Raw genomic sequence first — 16,469 nt, 5'->3', positions numbered from 1 at the left:
CAGCTTCTCCCCTGAGCAGCTCAAAACAGAGCAGACCCAGCTCGGCTATTTCCTAACAGGTGTCACATCAACATGACACGCTGCTATTGCTCATGCTCGGGGCTGCCAACTCCCCCTGTGAGAGTTTCATACCCCTCCAGGCCTCAGGCTGCTTCCTAGGGCCCTAGTATCATGTTATCCCAGCCACCACCTGCTCTGGGAGAACTGGAGGAGTCAGTCAGCAGAGGCTGCTGAAGTGCCCCATTCCCCAGAGCTACTGTCCATGGCATCATCTTAATAACGGGGGGTGGGGGTCCCTTGAGAAAGGTTTCCACCTCCTCTCACCCCACAGCACTGCTGCCCAGAGCCTTCCAGCCCCTCAGCTGGAGCGGGAGAGGGTGGATAAGGGGATTCTGGGGAGTGGAGCTTAATCCCTGGCTGGGTTGGGAGGTAGAATAGCTCTCACAGGGGAACTGAGAGGAAGGGGACAGGAGTTCATTGCACAGTGGTGGGAGTGGGGTTGGAGGTCACTTGAGAGGAGACAAGATTTTGTCTCAGAGGGTTGGGTGCGGGTATCTGTCCCTTGAATGTGGGGAGGGTTGGGGAGGGAATTTTGCTGGCTCCCAGTGCCATTCATGCCCTTCATTGCCATGGGTGTCGGAGGCTCTGACCGATCCTTGTTCCCTTGCAGCAGGAGGACGTGACAGCGGCGATCATGGCGCACCTGTTCTACATCCGGTGCTTGCGCCAGGTGCCCAAAGCGCTGCAGGGGCTGTGCTCCGTGGGACAGCCTTGAAGGGCCCCCCCTTCCCATGCCCAGAAGCTCCCACTCCCTGCCGCAGGTAATGCTCTTTCTTGCTGTGCCTGAGGGAGAAGGGCTAGGGGGAGGGGCCATAAACCCCACAGCACTGAGAGAAACCCAGGCCGAGCAGCTCGCTCTCACCACCCTGCCCCACTCTGAGCCCTGGAGCTGGGGCCAGGCCACATACGGTCCCTGCCCCCATGCCCAGAGGCCAGTTTCAGAAGCATCAGGCTTTCAGGGCCATGGGACTGGCCCAGAAATGGGAGCATCGAGAGCCAGGGTTTATCCTCAGGAACCATTGCAGTCTGGGAGGGGTGGCCTGATGTGGAGCCCTCCCCTGTCGTCACTGCTCAGACCTCCACATAGCCCATGTTACCCCGTCGCAGTGAATGTCTGACCATCCCCCACCTGGCTCCCAAGCCACACACATGGTATCTGAACCCTTCCCAGACAGGAATGAAACTCCCCCCTAACACCTTGGGGCAAGGAAGGATCCTCCCCATCTGGCAGGTGGGGATTGAGACACAGAAGAAGGGCTGCGAACCTGGTCATACACTCCTGGGGGTAGATCTGGGAACTGGAGTGGATCCCAGGCTAGTCCCTTTCCCCAAGAGGCAACTTCACTTTCTGCCCTTTATTCTCCCCTCCTGCTGGGGGGGCGGATCTCTGAGTGTGAAATGAACCAGGAGGGTGATGGGGTCCTGGCACAATGCTTGGGTGGGAGCTCCCCTTGGCTTGGACCCCAGGGTCAGAGACATCTTTGTCATCTTGCTCTCCTTCTTTTATTCCTAGGAAGGGAGTCTCCCGATGAGGGGTCTCTAGGGATCCAGCTGGGCAGTGCCTAGGAGAACCTGTAAGTCATCCTGGTTCCCGCCTGCATGCACCACCCTGTCCTGCCCTGCCCTCCGGTTCTTCATTGTTGACTCTGGTTTGACCCTTGGCTCCGGTCTCTGATTATGACTTTGGCGTGACCCTTCTTGGCTCCAGATGTTGCCTGCCCACCTTGATTCCATATCTCCTTGCCCTTCTTTAGCCCCGCTCCAGGCCCTCCACTGACCCGCTCCAGCATTGCCTTCTCCTCCTGATCTTCCCCAACCACTCGGACGTTGACTACCCGGCTTTGACCCTCGGCCTGTATCTAGACTCTGGCTTGACATTGACTTGGCTGATCTTTGCTCTCTGACTACCCGGTTATGACCTTTGGCATGGATTTGGACTCTGGCCCTGGTTCTACTTCTGCTTTGTCGATGGACTCTGATCTCGGTTTTGACCCTGCTGTGTCCCTGGACCTTGATTCTAGTACCACTCTTAGCCTTGGCACAATCCTGCACCTTGCTGCGACCTGTGCTCCCACCCCTGGGCATCATTATCAGATGCAGTACGTGACATTAGGTGGTGCAACTTTTTGGAGAAAAGCAGGATCTCTGCAAGTCAGTGGCCTGTATGCAACAGGGACACACCACACCAGGTGTGAACCAGGGCCTCACTACATGAGCCTGGCCCGATGAGGTCCCTGCTGGAGCTGCACAATGGAAATGACTGAAAATAATGTCGGGGTTCCTTGAACCAGCCTCTGCCTCTGGACCTACTCCACCTTCTTGACTCGGACACCCGGCATTCCTGATCAATACCCACATTACATGGATACCCTTGAAAGAAATGGGGACTCGTTGCCTCTGCACCCAGGACTATGACTGCCCTCTTGACCTGCAACCTTGGTTGAAAGTTGCCTTCACCAGTATTTACACATTGGTGGAACCAGAATTAGTGGCTCTCCCTGTGTACAGGCTTGAAAACCGGTCCTAAGAGTTTCTGAGCAAATTAGCGTTTCCCACGGGTGCCCAGGACCTTTTGGGGAAGAAGAAATGTGGGACTCTACTATGTCTCTCTTTAGACAATCAGCCCCTGAAAAAAAGGATCATTTGGAACCATAACCCCCTGTTGGGAATCCCACAATTGTTGGCTCGCAGGAAATCTGCAAAGTTGTTCATCAAACTTCATCTGTGAGGATTTCCAATCTAACACTCATTTGGGCAGGGGACAAATGGAAGGCAGATTTCAAAGCACACTATGGACATTTTAACTGTCAGACATGCCATTTGAGCTAACTAACGGTCCCCTGCCCTTGCAACACTTCATCAGTGATGTATTTGGGGCCATTGTGGATCTGCACAGTGTCATCTATTCAGGTGACAGACTTCTTTTTTTTGGAGAACCAAGAGCAGCATGCGCACCACACCTGAACCTGGAGAGGTTTCGGCAGCATGGTCTCAGCACAGAATTGGAAAAGCGTTCCTCCGTCCAACTCTCCACAGAGTTTTTGGGGTATATCCTCTCCCCGGAAAATGTTACGATTGATCCAAATAAGGTGGAAGCCTTTCATAGATGGGACAAAGTTTGAAGTCCTCAAGAAGAGCAGCGCTTCCTTGACTTCACCCGCTTTACTGCTGCTTCGGCCCAGGGTTCTCAGAGCCAATAACCCCCACGAGAGCTCTCCTCCACATAATGGACACGTTTGTTTGGTCACCCAAGTTCCAAAAAGCCCACAAACAGCTCACAACTGCCTTCACTACTGCACCTATTTGGAGGCTCAGTGCTCATCCTGGAAGTAGACGCATCTACTATGACCACCAGGGCCTGCTTCATTTGCTGGTGCCAGATGTGGGCTGAAATTCAGACTTAGCTTGACTGATGTGACTTCTGCGCTTTCACCAAGGCACCACGCACCAAACTCCTTGGCATTTCAGACCTCTGGAGACCCTGCCCTGGCCATGGGCAGCCATTGCCAGGAATTTTACCTAATCAAATGGCCACATGATGGAACTGACTGTCATAGATCACCTGACCACGATGGCGTGCTTCATCCTCTTCTGAACATGTACCGTTGATTGATAGGACAGATCAGTTCCAAATTGGCAAAGGCCAATGAAACCTTTATTTTGCTAAATGTAGATTTCCCACTGATTTCATGTCATGCTACAAATGACCTCTCCGAAATTCCCAGCTATCGACCTGGGTCAACGAATCCATCACCTGCAAGAAGAATGAAGGGAGCCCCTTCAGGACACTTGGAAGGAGTTCAGATACTGTATGGACTGCTGATGACAAGAGGGAAGCCATTTGCTGAAGGGAGGTACAAAGTCCCTGGCACTGACCAAATCCCTAAGCTCTGTCCATGGCAGCAGTGCCTGGCCCATCCCCTTTGCTGACCTTCTGATAACATCTTCCTCCCCTGGGTCTAGGGAGCAAACTCTGGGTCCCTTCCCTCACTCTGGCACAATCTGTGCCCTCACTCTGGCACAATCTGTGCCCAGAGTGTCTGAGTCCCTCACCGAAAATGGGTCTCTCCTCCCTTCTCCTCCCTGTGTGTGTGGGGGGGGACGACTTGTACCCCCATTTTACAGACAGGGAATGAAGGTGAGGAAGTGACCTCTCCAAGGTCACACCGAGCAATGTGGGGGAGAGCTGGGAACTGACTGGGCTCTACAGGAGTGCTCTCGCCACAGGAGCGGCTTCACTTTCTGCCCTTCGTCCTCTCCTTTCCTCTTGGCCCATCTTCGAAGGGGGCTCTGAAAGAGAAATGAGCAAGGGTTTCCTCCCCGCTCTGTCTTCCAGGCTCTGGGATCTGTCCATGTCGCCAACAGCAATGCAGCCTGCAGCTGGCCCGGCTTGGGGAGCCATGACCTCATCCTGTGAAATCGAGAAGTACTGGCTCTCAGTGATGCTTAGATGGAAAACCACACACCCCACCCGGAGGTAGGAGCCACCCATTCCCAGGTTGTCCTGAGGAGCCACAATTCCTCCAGGAGCTGGGGAAGGGCACAGTGATCAGTTTATCAAAAGGTAGGGAAGGATCGTGTAAGAAGAAGGTCTAAGAGAGAAGGAGCATGAGCTACTCTCTGTATTTGGGCATGGCAGGGATCAAGAGAAGGGACAGGGGCTGTTAGAGGGCAATGGTGAGGTACAAGGGGTGTCAGAGGTGGGGGCAAGGCCTGAAAAGTTCAGATACATTAGAACAATTGTGCCAGAGAATCACCGGTTGAGGTGACTGAAAGCTCTGAACTAGGGCTGTCCAAAATCATCCTCCTCAGATGGGAACATCCCAAAAGTCTGCAGAAGCTCAGCCTCTGAGGTGAACGTTGTGGCCCCAACCTCTCTCTGCTCTGTACCTCACAGGATTCCCACTGGCTGTTCCAATCCAGGATGAAAACTATGCCACCGAAGACTCACAGCACCTGGGCAGTGAAGTGGCCACTTAAACCCACTGTGATGCACAGACCTTGCCCTGGCTGTCTGCACAGGGCTGAATTTCACCCATTCAGAGTGTAAGGAAATAATTGGCTGAAGGCCTTTTTCTGCTCGGATGTGGTTCTAGGGGGAAAGAACCATGGAGATTTTTAACCTGTATTGCTCCCGGGACTGGTGCTGCAGTGATGCAGAGAAGTGCTGATGCACTGGATTTTTTTGGATTCCCCCCTCACCCCCCCCCCGCTATTAATCCACTCTCTTCCTCTCTTTTAACTGGTATTCTAAGGGCACCCCATGCTTCATGTGGGTATTCTTGGGTGGGCAGATTGCATCAGACCTGCACCACAATAAATACCAGTGAATGACATATGCAGACACTAAAGTTCTGCAGCCAAATTCTCAGAAACTTACCTCTTCAATGTAGAATCAGGATTTTGTTTTTAATTTATTTTTTGAAGGTGCTAAGCAGATGCTACCCTGTAATAAGAGGAAACAGAAGCAAAAACTGAAAGAATGTTACTTAAACCAATGAACAGATGCAGAGAGTGGAAACACAGGAAAGCAAATGAATGAATCCTGTGAGTAAATAACCTGGAAGCAAATGGGGGAGAAAACTTCATCCGGATAATTGTGGTTCTTGGGAGAAAGATCAGGTTCCTGGTGTGTAATCTGGCTGAGATCCTGCCTTTTCCCTGGATCCCAGACCTGGGCTTCACACGTCATTCTCCTTATTTTATTCTGAGGGAAAAGGATCCCCAAAGGAGGTGTGAGGATCTTCGACTCTAATGTCTGCAAGAAGCTTCAGCCACCTTCACTGGTAGAAGTCACTTTCTTTCCTACAAAGCCACTAGTGCCCTTTCTGCTCTCCAGGCCTGCTCCCTGCAGCAGGACAGAGACACCCCTTAACTCCCCGAGTCCTGATTTCCTGCCATTCAAGGGGCTGGGGGATTGCATTTCCCCCCCTCCCCCGCCATCAGATACTTTTCCGATGGGAATCTCCCTAGAGCAGGAGAGAAATCTGTTCTTCCCTTAGAACCAGTCTGCTCAGTAAGTCAAGCCACACTGACCTCATCTTGGCTGCTTTGTTTATCCACGATTAGTGGTATCTTTGGAAATTCCTTCGTGTGCGGGGGAGTGAGGTGGAGTGGGGGATACGGGAGCTCCAGCAGATTCCCCTGAAGAACACCACCCTGTCTTTCTCTGGTCAGGGTCGGACTAGCCGTCCATTGCAGAGGTGAAGACCAGATGGGAGCTGCTGGATTGACCTTGATATGGCACGTCCTTGTGTGGATGAAGGACCTACATCTCAGGGATGGCCAGCAGCAGATGTACCATGTGTCCAGGAATAGTCTGAACAACCTACACTGACAGGTAAGTAAAGTCATGGCCACATGCAGTGGTGAGCTGGAGCCGGTTCGCACGAACCGGTTGTTACATTTTGAAGCCATTTTAGAACCAGTTGTTAACCCGCTTCCCTGCAGGGAGCGCTGAGGCTTTGATGGGCTCCGGCCGGGAAGTGATGCAATTCCTCCTCCGGCCGCCGGGGGCGCTGCGCTGTGGGAGCCACGTGGGCTGCCGCCTGGCCCTGGGCACAAGCCCTGGGGCTGCTGCTGCTCCCCTGGCCCTGGGGCTCCCACTACTGCATGCTGGGTCCCTGGCTGCTCTGCTGGGCCTGGGCTGCGTCCTGCTGCTCTCCCCATGAGCACCCACCACCGTGCCCGCAGCCAGGCCCTGCCTGCAGCCACCCCCTGCCGCACCCCCTACCCGCAGCCACCCCCTGCCGCACCCCCTGCCCGCAGCCACCCCCTGCCGCACTCCCTGCCCGCAGCCAGCCCCTGTCTCCAGCCACCCCCTGCTGATCCCACCCCACATCCACTGGTGCCCTGCTATTCCCAGGGCAGTAACCCTGCACACCTGCTTCAATGAGGGGGGCAGGGAGCAGCTGGGACCAACACATGTGCACACCCTAGGGTGACCAGACAGCAAGTGTGAAAAATCAGGACACGGGGTGGGGGGTAATAGGAGCCGGGGGGTAATAGGAGCCTATATAAGTAAAAGACCCCAAAATCGGGACTGTCCCTATAAAATCAGGACATCTGGTCACCCTAGCACACCCCCAGGGAGTGGCGGAGACCCGCACGTGTGAAACGGAGCTCATTTCTAGTACAGGCCCATCTTTTTAAAAAAGAACTTTACGCAGGGTTAATATAAATACGTATTTTCCCAGACAGGTCAGGCTTTTTGGTTCTTAAATCGCCGTCTAGGAGGAATTTTTAAATTTTAAAAATTAGTCCCGGGAAAATACAGACATTTGGTAACCCTGCTGGTACAAAAAATACATACTGGGGCACATCCCTTAAATCAGAACTCTTTATAGGGAACCGGTTGTTAAGATTTTGGCAGCTCAACACTGGCCACATGTAGACACCACAGGAATTGGGGGGGATGGAACCAGGGTCCTTCAGCACAAGCTCTGCCCACTCATTGTCAACCAATCCAGCTCTACCCACTAGACCTCGCCCCTCTTCCCGAGTCACAGAATCCAGGAGCCCTAAGTCTCAGATCCATGCCTCACATCACAAGGCCAAACCTCCTCCCATTATGGGTGCTGTAGAAGGGACCATCCGCAGAGACCCCTCTACATTCCCCATCAGAGACTGCAGCCACGGGTGACCAGTGAATGAGCAGAGATCTCCCCTGTGGGAATCAGAGGGGCTGCACATTTAGGGTTTCACAGGGAAGGCGTCTGGCAGCCATTAACAGAGTGACCCTGTGGAGAGATTTTCCATCTCTAACAAAGGGTTTCTGTTCCCCCAGATCTCAGCCGCTCAGCAGAATGCAGGAGAGCCGAGTGCTGATGGGCTAGAGGGGTCACAGGAGTCACCGTGCAGCAGCTGTGGTGTCTACAGTCAGCATGGGCCAAACCCTGTGCTCCAGGCTGTTTCTCTGGATTGCGAAGGGGAGTTTGGCTTGGGGAATCGGTTGCTGGTGCCTGTGTCCACAACTGGGATGTTTTCAGGAGGCTACTCAATGGTCCATGAAGTGCCATCCAAGCAAGTGGAGAGCGGACATTAAAGAGCGAGGCTGGGACCTCCGCAGAGCTGCTGCAGTCCAGCATCCACAGCCAGAAGAGAGACAATGGGAAAGGTACTGAGATGGCTGGCCACAGCAGTAGCCGCCATCTCATAAACCTCTGCTCATGCTCTACACAACAGAGGCAGGACAAAAAGCCACACAGTGAGAGCTTGGGTTGCAATGAGCAATACACGGTTTTTCAGTAGATTATGCTGCCCTGACAGTCTACTGCCTGTAATGTGCACATCCAGCCTCCCAGGCTGACCTCAGTGGGAGTTAGGTGCTCTGTGCCCACAGGAGGTGGACTTACTAGGAGGTGAACTGAGGTGGCCGCCTCAGGTGCCAGACTGTGGGGGGCGCCACTAGGACCCAGAGTGTAGAAAAGTGTGTCTGCTGCTGGCGCATGTGGATTCTCTCTGCTCGAGATGCACAGAGAGGGTGGAGTGCTGTGCTGGAGGAAGGAGGGCACAAGAGACATAACAGGCAGGCAGGAGAAAAGGTGCGAGAGAATGACAGCAAGCAGCAGGAGCTGCAGGGAGACAGAGGAGGAGGAGCCTCTTATGTACCTCTCTAGCATCCCCAGGAGCCTGGACTGATTAACCCCAGCTTCTCAGGGAGCTTCCTGTTTCCTGCTGCTTCCCTGAACCCACCTGAGGAGAACAGGAAGTCAGCTAAGGTAGTAGGAGCCAGTTCGGCCCTTAAGACGCTGATATCTTCCTTCACTCAGGCCCTGCTACCAGCCTGCTTATTTGTCCCCTTCAACTGAGTGTTGAGAGCCACTATAGCTGGTACAGAACAGCAGTCATGAGTGAAAGAAGAAAACGTCCCTCTGAGGCAGCATTCAGAAAAAGAGAAATGCTTTTTTTGCTTTCTTCATCTAAGCAGGAAGGAGCTCTCCTGAGATACCTAGACACAAATGTTCACGAAAAGGAGTACTCCTTTTCTTTTTGCGAATACAGACTAACACGGCTGTTACTCTGAAACAAATATTCATGGTGAGCCTTCCAGCCCAGTGAGGATGTGAGTGGTGAGGAGATGCCTGATCTTCCAGTTAGTCAGTGTGCAGGTGACCTGGCAGCTACTGCAGCATCCATATCTGCATCTCCAACGGATGTAACCATGCACGTTCCTGAAGAAAAGTGTAGATCAGAGAAGAGTGTGGTGGAGGCGCAAGAAACTGCTGCTGCTGAGTTGAATTCCTTAAGTCTAGATGATCCAGGACTGTGGACCCACTTGAGCAGTAGCCTGAGGGACTTCCTTGTACTGCATGGGCCACAGCAAGTGAAAAACTTCATGTTCCCCAAAGACAATGAAAAGAGTAGTTCCCATCCAACACATTACTGGCATGAAATCCCCAATGGTGAGAAAGTGGAGAGGCCATGGCTTATGTATTCAAAAATTGAGAATACTGCATTCTAATGTTCCAGCCTCTTTGGGCTCTACAGAAACAAAGGACTGGAAAAATCTGGCTAGAAATCTGGCATGCCATGAGAAGGCAGCAAATCACCAGAGAGCATTCCATAGGTGGAAAGAGCTTGAGATGAGACTAAGGTTAAAGGCCTCCATAGATGATCAGCATCAAGAGAAGATTGCATCAGAGTCTCTTTCCTGGCAAAATGTTCGGAAAAGGCTCCTTGCCATTGTGAGAATGCTTGCTACCCAAAACCTAGCACTGCGTGGCATTTCAGATCAGCTGTATGTGCCAAACAATGGAAACTTCCTTAAAATTGTGGAGCTGATGGCTGAGTTTGGTGCTGTACTCCAGGAGCTTCTAAGAAGTGTCATCACCCAAAAAATGTACACACACTACTACCTTGGAAAACCATTCAAAATGAGATCATTCAGTTACTGGCAACAAAAGTCAAATGGATGATTGTGGGAGATCTTCCGTCAGCAAGATATTACCCTGTTATTCTGGACTGCACACCTGACATCAGCCACACGGAACACACGCCTTTAATGGCGAGTGTTGTGTGCAGGCCACAGAATCTCACCCACCCACTCCCACAAGAAACCTCTCACCTGCGTCTGAGCTATTGAAGTCCTCAAATCATGGTTTAAAGACTTCAAGGTGCAGAGAATCCTCCAGCAAGTGACCCGTGCCCTATGCTGCAGAGGAAGGCAAAAGAACCCCAGAGCTTCTGCCAGTCTGCCCTGGGGGAAAATTCCTTCCTGACCCCAAATATGGCAATCAGCTGAACCCTGAGCATGTGGGCAAGATTCACCAGCCAGATACTACAGAGAATTCTTTTCTGGGTAACTCAGATCCCATTCCATCCAACATCCCGTCCCAGGCCACTAGGCCCCATCTACCACAAATAGTCAAAGATCAATTAATTGCCAAAATCATGTTAACCCATCATACTATCTCCTCCACAAATTTATCAAGCTTAATCTTGAAACCAGCTAGGTCTTTTGCCCCCACTGCTTCCCTTGGAAGGCTGTTCCAGAACTTCACTCACACTGATGGTTAGAAACCTTCATCTAATTTCAAGTCTAAACTTCCTGTGGAAGTAACAAAAAGGGATTTAAGTGCAGCCATCTTAGTTCTGTTGAAAAGAAAGCAAAAGTCAGGCTAACTCTAATGCAAAACTCGTAAAGGCAAAACTGGTAAGCGTATAAAAATTGCAAAGCAAAGCTGGTTTTAACCTTGCCTTACAAGAACAATAAAATGTAATTGTTTAACATTTTTTGCTACAAATAAAATATAAAAAAGTATAAACAAAACAAAGCTTTATTATTACATAAATAATAAAAAGCTATAAATACTTGCTTTACATTTTTTATACTTTAAAAATTTGCGTAAGGACACTCTGTCCAAACGGACGTCTTCCTTCTTGCAATTGGCTAAAAATAAAACGGTCTCTAACTTGTTGCATCCAAACTAAAATTAAGAACTTGTTTTCTTCCACAATTTGGTGCCGTGACTTGGATAACGATGCGCGGCTAAAACAGCAGCAACTACTACAAACCTTTCCCCTTCAAAGCCCAAAGCACCAAACAAAAGGTAAAAAAAAACCTATAAAAATCGATACTGGGGTATCAAAAAAAAAAAAATCCTAACCATGGGACTGTCTGTCCCTTTGGGCTCACGCCATGCAAACTTATTTATTATGCAACAAGGCCAAATGCAAAGTGGTGCTGAAAAACTTTTTTCCGCACCCCCAATATGAGGTTGAGGTCAAACCTCATCAAAGCTAAAAATTTTTGTTGCCTCAATAAGGGTGTATTACGTCCAAACATTAAACATTAAGGTTATAGATTAAAAAAATGAATCTAAAGATAAAAGTAAATAAAAGTAAATAATAAATGTGTAAAAAGTAAGTGCCGTTATCGAGGTCTGGGACTTAAGCTAACTTCAGGCACACCAGGGCCCTCACTCTCTAAGTAAAAAAGTTCTAAACATAAGGGGGGAAGGGTCAGCCAAACCTCACGACCCAGCAAACAGTGCAAAAAAGTAAAAGCCTTTCCTACTTATAAGCTGCTACCCCGCAAACCCTTTCCCTAAAGTATTTAAAAATCTTTTTAGCTTTTAAGCAGCTAACACAGCAAACAAAATAAACTGGGGAAACTATTTGATAAGCCGCTAAGTGAACAAAATACTCCCTTGTGTAATTAAAATTTTTACATAATAATCCCTCTAAACAATTCCCACTAAAAGGTACCTTCAATTTAAATAAAATCATACATGTCAAAAAAAAAAAGCTACAAAAACCTCCATAAGTATCAAGTGCAAAAGCCAAAAAACTCCCTCCCCAAATTAAAAACTCAAGTACAAAATTTAAAAACTAAATGTAATGCAACCAAATGCCTCCCTACCCAAACTATATTGTTAACCCTCTCAGCTCTTTCATATCCCCAATTAGTTAAAGCTAAATGAAAAAAAAAAATAAAGGGGGGGAGGGTTAATTTAAAAGTCAGTTTGGCCTAAAAATAAAAAAAACTGCCCTGCATTCAAAAATCAAAAAACAGAGACCAAGCCAAGTAGAAAAAAACTGCTTTCACACCCAGCTGGCTGTAAAAAAAATATAAACACACATAAAACAAAAAGCAAATAAGTTGCAAAACTAAAATTACATTTGCAAAGATTGGCTGCCCGGTAAAACCCAACAGTCTGCCTTTGCAACCCTAAAGCCAGAATGGTTTGAAAACGCTAAAAAGGCCACAAACAGCCGGCCTAAACTAAAATACCAAGCAAAGATCCCTAAAAGGAACGCCCCAAAAAACCCAGGGCATAAAAATCCCTCCCCAAAGGAAAAGCAAGTTACAAAATTTTGCAGCGTACCTCTAAACAATCTATACACAAAACAACCTACCATCCACCTCTCTCTCTCTATCTCTCTCTCTCCTACCCCCAGGGCTGGCTAGCCCGGGCAGCGTGTGTACATGTATAAAAGTGGGTCAAGGTTTAAGTATTAACATTTTTTCTTCCTTTAAGTAATGTAAAAGCAGTTTCTACACTCACCACTGTGTTAGTTTATTACGAAAGATTTAAAATTCAGTCACATGGTGTGTGCTCTTCATCTCCGCCCCTGCGATCCTGTGGTCTTAGCCTAATTAACTAAGGCACAGGCAAATTGGTAACAAAAAATCGGAGACAGTTTAAGAAAAAATTGCAAAGGGAAAAAGCCCTGAACAGTGCACACCATCTATCTGTTTTATCCTTGTTATTTTACGTTTGCTTTGTTTGGCACTGTTGGTATTATAGGTTAAAAATTGCATAATTAAAAATAAGCCCCACTCTCCATTGTAGTATGCCTAAAAACCAAAAAATGGTTTAGCATTCCTCTCTCCACCCCGGGCTGCAAACAAAGGGTGCAGGTGGGTCTACCCCAAGTCATAGCAAAACTAAGCAATAAAAAAAAATTAAAAAATATGTGTACCCAACAGCTCAAAAAAATGAAGCAACTAAAAGCATAAATCACTCTCCAAGCAGCAACTCAAACCTCCGCCCAAAACAAGTTGCAAGCCTTAAAACAAAACTTCCAGGCAAAAAAAGCAGAACGCACACGCCTGAAGCCCTGGCTAAGCAAGTACCAGCCCTTCAGGAACATGTGAAAATTTAACCATGTGTGCTCAGCATATGCTGCAATGGCCGTGTGTCTGCCGTAAAAAACATGAAACAGTGAGAACGCCAATTGGCCATGCATTCTGCCCAGGTGGCCAGCCTCACACGCCAGCACCCGGGTAGCCCTTGGAAATAAAAATGTTTCCAAAAAAATAACCCAAAGGGGTGGGGGCTAGTTAAAAAGCCCACCCTCCTTGCTAAAGTGGTAATAAAACAAGGCTTGTACCCATAAAAAGGAACGGTTCTGCAAAAAAAGCAAAATCGGGCCCCAGCAAGCAACACACAATTTTTTTTTAAAAGTTAAAAACTTTAAAAGCATAGCTAATTACAAGCATCAAAAATTTAAATCCCTAAAACAATTAATTAACTTAGATTTTACTATTTTAAGTGTCATTTTAAAAAATAAGTAATTTTAAAAAAACTAAAGTTAACTCTATAATTGCTAAAAAAATTAAGTAGTTAAATTTTACAAAATGCTGGGAAAAAAAAGAAATTCTTGGTTTCTTTGCAGCCAGTCGAAAGAAAAAAAAAGGGCCCTTTTCCAAAAAAAGGTCTGCAAATAAATCCAGGCAAAAAAATGATTTAATTAAAATCATTTGGCCATAAACATTTTAGTCAAATGAGCTAAAAATACATAAGGGGTTTTATTAAAACCTAACTGCCCCAAGAAAAAAACGGGGGCTTAAAATGGGTCCAAGCAGCCGTAAAATCTGCAGAACACTGCCAGGCATTAATAAAATGTGTTAGGTCTCTGTATTCACAGGTAAGACAAGTCCTGCTCCAAGAAACCTCAACCAACCTGCCATTGGTTAAAAAACAGGTAACTGGGTCTACGTACAGGTCCATCAACACAAAACTGCTCTGGCTCCACACTAAAAAGGCCCTTAGCAAGTCCTGCTAACTACCAACACTGCTGTAAAGTGCCAAGAGCTCACTGCCTGAACCCATGCTTCTTTCTGCAAAAAAGTCCCTCGGCCTCAAAATAACTCTACTTCAACTACTAATCAGCCTGTCCCTCCTTCTGGCATTGCTTTTCCTCCTTCTGGACAGCAAAACTAACAAACAAACAAACAAACTGAAGTGCTAGTAACCGCTCACTTGTCCAGTAATGAAATTACCACACAGCCAGCATTTGCCAAAAAAAACCCAGACCACTGCAGGGTAACGTGCTGGTCACTTCTCCCCTACATGGTACTAAACCACAACTGCTTCAAACAAAAAAAACCCGCTCTCTCTGCTAAAACTGCCAAAGTCCAAAAATTCCTAACTACAAAAATATTAAAAACTAACCCTGGTAAAAAACCAAAAAATTATACACTGGCCAAAAAAGCCTTGTAAAACCCATGCTCAACAAAGTGGTATTAATTAAATGTGGGGCTTTATTCCACAGGCTGCGCCCTGTGTTTTTAATTCAGTATCTTCAGCATGTATTGTCCTTTCTGATTGGCTGTTAAATAACAAATACCAGAAACGCCTTGTTGCCACTGCCCCCGCCATTTTCTCCACTATACTATCCCCCCGTAACACATCCAAGTACAGACAATACCATATAGTCTAATAATAGCCAAGGCCTTCCCACTTTAGTAATTTATTGAAATATTGTTGAAAAAATATTTTTAATGTTCAAAATATCCCATATAAGCAAACAATTAAATAAAACAAACCGGTCAGTAAAAGTAAAGGTATATCACATGACTACAAATAAGCCTAAAAAATTTAAAATGTAAATTAGTGGGTTTTATAATGGGGTTAATAGAATGGCCATTCCAGGGGTCTGTAGTATATATATAAAAAAATGGCTCCTTCCTGTTTTTGGTGACCCAATTAGTAAATAATCAAATTCATATTTAAAAAAGGTGTGTTCTGCCACCAAAAATTTACCTGTACTAAAATAGTCCCAGTAATTAATAACCTAATCTGTACCATATTGCAATATACCCCTTCCTATGCTATTCATGTCAATGCTTCTTAAAGGTACATGAAAAATTTTAAACAAATGTGGTATCGTATTTATTAAAAAAAAGTTTTAAAATACTAATTAACAGTAATTAATGTTACATTAAAAATTGTAAAATTTGTTTGGCCCTATCTCGTTTCACGTCAATTTTATATATCCAAACTGCTCCAAGGGGGCTGCTGTTCTGTTGGCACAACAAAGGCCATGGGTCTCCTCTAGAAAAAGGAAATCTGGTAAAACACCTGTAAAATGGTGCCAGGAGTGCAGCAGCAATTTAAAACATTTCAAGGCCAACAGCATAATAAAAAATTAAAACAGCTAAAAAAGGCCACTGGTCTTATTACTAAAGGACAGTTAACCCAGGTACAGGCTAAAGTTGGTAAATTACATGTTATCTCCACCCTTAGTTCAAGGACCCAAAAGCGGTTAACAAAAATGGTATTAAATATCACTAAGGCAAAGAAAAAAATGCAGTAAAATCTGGCATGTTCAAACATGCAGAATTTCCCAGATAACCAGCTAACAGCCATTCAAAGTAACCTTAAGCATCAGGCTTAGTCCACTGCCCTTACTAGTGCTTCCAAAGTGCCATCTGATCTGTGGCCGTAAAAACAAACTTAAACATTTTCAGGGTAAAGTTGCAGGCACTCGCAGTGCTCCTTCCAAGCCTACGGGCCGGTGAAAGGGGTGTGGGCTCCCACATACCAAATCCTGCAGGTCCGTAAAAAAAATGCATAGAACATGAAACAATTCACGGTAATATTAAAAAAATTAATTCCCCTGGTATGCCTAGCCAATTTATAGTCAGTGCTCCTAAAATAACACCTAATGTTTAAGTAAAAATAAAAAATTAATAAACACTTTGGCCTTTAAAGCTCCCACAGCTTCAGTGCGTACAAAAGCGAAAGCCAAAAAAAGTTGTCACTGTTTATAACAATGGTTGTTAAAAAGGTAGAAAGCAGAAAACCATCCGAACAAAACACCTAATTTCCCAGTTAGTAACAGCCGTGTGAATGTTGAGGCCACCACTTTGTAAAATATACATTTTAATCTCATCACTGCTGCCAACAATTCCATTATTGGCCTGCAAATAAAGTCCTACAATTACATCTTAGCTTTCAAATACCTTTGAATTAAACTACCTTAATACCAAACCAATTCCAAAACCTACACTCACTCCTACCAAAGGTTCAAAAAATCTCTAAATTACAAGGTCAAATTTATGTACTTCAAGTTATATTGTATTTATGTACTTCATTGATGTACATATATATTTATGTACTTCAAAGTATATTATATTATACTTCAAATTATATATTCAATTAAAAACCATGCATTCC

The 16,469-nt window shown here is 46.7% G+C and overlaps 1 pseudogene across 1 annotated transcript in view; it reads left to right on the top strand.

Annotated features, from left to right (window-relative positions):
• LOC311522750 (interferon-induced very large GTPase 1-like) overlaps nucleotides 1-775 on the top strand; it is a 52,132-nt pseudogene extending 51,357 nt beyond the window's left edge. Inside the window, exon 11 of the transcript in view lies at nucleotides 671-775. The product of the transcript in view is annotated as an interferon-induced very large GTPase 1-like (transcript). The remainder of the gene's footprint in view (nucleotides 1-670) is intronic.
• The last annotated feature ends 15,694 nt before the right edge of the window (nucleotides 776-16,469 follow it).

Source organism: Lepidochelys olivacea (assembly GCF_965140295.1).
Source record: "Lepidochelys olivacea isolate rLepOli2 genome assembly, chromosome: 6".
NCBI classification, from domain to species: Eukaryota; Metazoa; Chordata; order Testudines; family Cheloniidae; genus Lepidochelys; species Lepidochelys olivacea.
This window is presented reverse-complemented; position numbering and strand designations above follow the sequence as displayed.